Source organism: Sphaeramia orbicularis, chromosome 13 (assembly GCF_902148855.1).
Source record: "Sphaeramia orbicularis chromosome 13, fSphaOr1.1, whole genome shotgun sequence".
Taxonomy (NCBI): Eukaryota; Metazoa; Chordata; class Actinopteri; order Kurtiformes; family Apogonidae; genus Sphaeramia; species Sphaeramia orbicularis.
The window spans coordinates 10,240,820-10,244,791 of NC_043969.1; the positions used below are offsets into that span (position 1 = coordinate 10,240,820).

General features: G+C 39.0%; 1 pseudogene; it reads left to right on the forward strand.

The window, feature by feature from the left end:
- Nucleotides 1-766: 766 nt before the first annotated feature.
- LOC115431231 (collagen alpha-1(VIII) chain-like) lies at nt 767-3,226 on the forward strand (annotated as a pseudogene).
- The last annotated feature ends 746 nt before the right edge of the window (nt 3,227-3,972 follow it).

Sequence of the window (3,972 nt, forward strand, 5' to 3'; positions counted from 1 at the left end):
TGGGCACAGGGTTTTTACAGAGAAAGATCTCTTGAGAGGTGCAGAGGGATGAGATGATCACATCGTTAAAAGGTTAGGTAAGTGAAAAACAAGAAGAATAACAAGACTGTGCTTAATGAACACAATGATATTTTAGTGTCTTGAATATAATGTTCAATCCTATCATGTAACATATCCCCAATGCTCACCAAACAACAGTCAAAACAGGTGGAGTTCCAAATGAACTGGAAAAGAAAGTGATGGAAACACAAAGGTGTCACTTCATTCTCTTCCTTCCATCTCATCATGAGAACCAGGTGATGGTGTGTATTGTCAGATCTGGGCCAATTGATATCTGATAGATAACTCAGCTCACTTTTCTGCCTCCCTTTGACACGTTGTTTGTTGTCCATGAACATCCTTAGGGACCTGGATGATACTATCAGTATTTCTCTGAAGAACAGCAACCAGACGCCTGTGTCCTGATAAAGGATATTATGGGGGTGCTAATGAAACAATGATGATACAACGAGACAATGAAATCAATTCATTCTTGTTTTTTCACAACAAATGAAAACAATCCACTGTCCTGTGTTACCAAGGATGTGGCTCTCCCCATGGAGGGAATTGGCAAGTCATTGTTTGCCGTATATGTGTGTGTGCATGTACCTGAGAGGGGGGCGGACCTTCTGTCATCTACGTCCTCAAGGGGGAGGGTCACCTGAAGAGCCTCAATAATAAGTAAAAGCCAAAGCCATCACCAGTACAAAACAGTGGCAGGCAGACACCAAGACTCAGTTTCACAAACTCACAAGACATTTCACAACAAGGAGAGGGAAGATCAGAAACAGTAAGTTGTATCCTACTTTTATCATCATGACAAAGCCTTTCCAAACAGATCACTGGGGCTCATCCACCAGTCAATGTGCGACCGATACGACATTGTCTCCTCTTTTTAGATGTCAGTTCGGCAGCGATGTGGCTTTGAGACAGCAACAGTATAGTGTGGTGATTTGGGTTTAATATAATGTCTATAAATGACTTCTAATTTTATGTGATGATTTGCTTTGAGCCTTTTTATACTTCTTAAAGGCAGAAGCTCTGTTTGTAAGTGGGATGAATTTAAGTCAGATCTGGTGGTGTTGTCTGATATGTCATTCATTTGATTGGTTTCAGATTGGGTAAATGACAAAAGTAAATGATAAGGTGCAACTGCAAAAAACAACGCTGAACACTCATTGCTTCTGACAAGTGATTTCAGAGATCAGGACACACGAGATCTGACTGAAAGTGTGTATGTTTCTTAAATTGAGATAAAACTAATATAGGGCATGGCAGTATGAGTAACTGTGGGAATATATGCAACAATGAATTTGGTGTGGACCCTTTTGTTTGCACCATTTTAATATAACAGACAAGGTGGATGTGGGTGACCATCTTAAGGATTCTTCAGCTGCATGGTCATTAAGTGGTCATTTTAAAGGTGTCTTCCAGCCTGAATTTGAGGCTTAATTTGCATATTTGCAGTTACATGGTCAACACTGACTGTTGTTACACTGGCTCTGTGGTGTGAACACAAACACCTTTATGTATTACAGATGGCTGTGTTAGCTTCCCTGCTGCTGTGCGGGTTGATGTGTGTCTCTGTAAAGGTGGAAGCAATGACCCAAACTGTTGGTGATCAGCTGAGACCACATGCAAGTAAGACATACAGATCGCATTTTGGATTTCACCTTCAAATACTGTACAGCCTATACAAAAGGTGTAATTTTTTTAACCTGCCTTTTATTTTTTACTCTGCTTTATTGCTTGTTTTATACTCTCCTGTTTTACTGTTTTACTGTACGGTGTCCTTGAGTGCCAGGATAGGCGCCTATAAATAAAATGTGTCATTATTATATCATTATTATATCATTATTATTATTATTATTATTATTAAGTGATGTTTGTATCTTCACGGTCAGTTCACCTCTGATTTAACTTTCTGTTTTGCCTTTTCTCAGTCGCTTTTACGGGGCCTCTGAACTGTAACAAGTGGGACTGTAACTGTACTTTCACTCGCCAGCGTGGCTGTTGTTGTGCAGCCAACGACATGTATGAACTTGAGAATGAAACTTTCATGAGGATGAAATATCTATGGCATCAGATCGAAGAACTGGCAGGACACGTTGAGCATTGTACAGGTAAACACTATCTTAAACTCAGGATTAAACCAAAATATCTTAATAAATCTTAATAAAATGTCTTGCTATTTAATGCGTGAGTTCATCGTTGCATCCAATAGGACTGGACGTTTTATACGTTTTTGTGTAGAATAAATTTCTCTCTGTTTTACACTCTCAGCTGCCAAAAAGATCGCCTTCAAAGCAACAATAAACCCAGATATTGCCGTTATGATCCCTGGAACTACTGATCATTGCTTCGGTCCTTTCAATAGTAACGTTCCTATCCCCTACGGCATCGTGGCTCTGAACCATGGGAATGGGTATAACCCCTCCCTTGGTAGGACACACACACACACACACTCACACACAGGTTACATATGAAAGTCTTACCAACTATTTGGATTAACAGAACGTTGTCAATTGTTTTGTCATTTCTCCCTCCAGGTATCTTCACTGCCCCTCGAGGTGGTGTTTATGTCTTTTCCTTCACAGTCTATTCATCTGTATCTGATGGTCAACGCCTCTACCACAAAGTAAACAAACCCAGAAGGCCTAATGGTCTAAAAAAAAAAAGAATTTTTCTGACTTTAAAATACCTTTTTCATTTCTTTATGTTCTGTTAACATTTGTAGGTCCAGCTGATGAAGGATGGGGACTTAGTAAGTGGCGTGTGGGAGAATAAGAGAGGATTCAGAGGATAGTGCCACTCAGGTAAGAAAAGAAAACAAGAGCAAATCATACAATAGTATTATTAGGGATGAAATAACTCAGTACATACCATTATGTCTGTCCTCAGCGTGTGATATTGGAGATGGAGGCAGGCTGTCAGGTCTACTTGGAGCTGGTTTCTGGGAGGAAGCTGTGTTCAAGCCTGGAACTGAACATCTTTACTGGTTACATGTTGTACCCATTATACAACAGCGACTAAAATATCCTTAAACTTCTGTTTTTGATAGAAGCATTTTCAGAATTTGGAACCTAGAAAAAAAATATTTCTTTGGATATTTTGCATGTTAGCACTGTGACTTTTGGCCGTATTTGTTACTTAACCTGCAGTTTAAAATTTCCAAATATGTGACCAAATATGCACCTAAACCTTGTGAATAGAAAGTTCTTTACCTGCTCAAAAGAAAAAAAGCAATGTGAATATTTAGAATTCCAAACTCTGAGGATGATTAACATTTGCTGTAATAAAAGAATCCACTGATCAAAAAACTCTAAATGTTTCTCTTTTTCCATGGATTCAGAGGTGTAATGAGACTTGGATCTCAGTCTCTTATTGATAACTAAGTACAGTACAATAAACCTACTCTCAGCATTAACATATCAACTATGACAATTGTAAGTCCTTCCTAACCCTTTCCTTGCAGCCCATTTTCACTAAATGTTTGACTATCTTTAATAAAGAGGGAAATGCATTGTCTCTTCTACTGATGGCTTTGTGTCACTGTGATTTGGAAATAAATATTTATCCAATTAAAAACTAGCAGTATTTGTGTTTCACAATAAAGGAGAACCACATATTGGACTATCATGTACCATGACCAAAGGGTCGGCGGTTCGAATCCTGGCTTTGATTGTCCACATGTTGAAGTGCCCTTGGGCAAGACACTGACACTGAACCAGGCAGCGCTTTGCAGCAGCCGCCCACTGGTGTATGAGTGTATGATGTGTGTGAATGGGTGAATGTGAGGAATTGTAAAGCACTTTGGGCACCATGAAGGTGTAGAAAATGTGCTATATAAGTTCAGTCCATTTACCATTTATTGGATCGGAAGGATTATCTATCTATCTATCTATCTATCTATCATCTATCTATCTATCTATC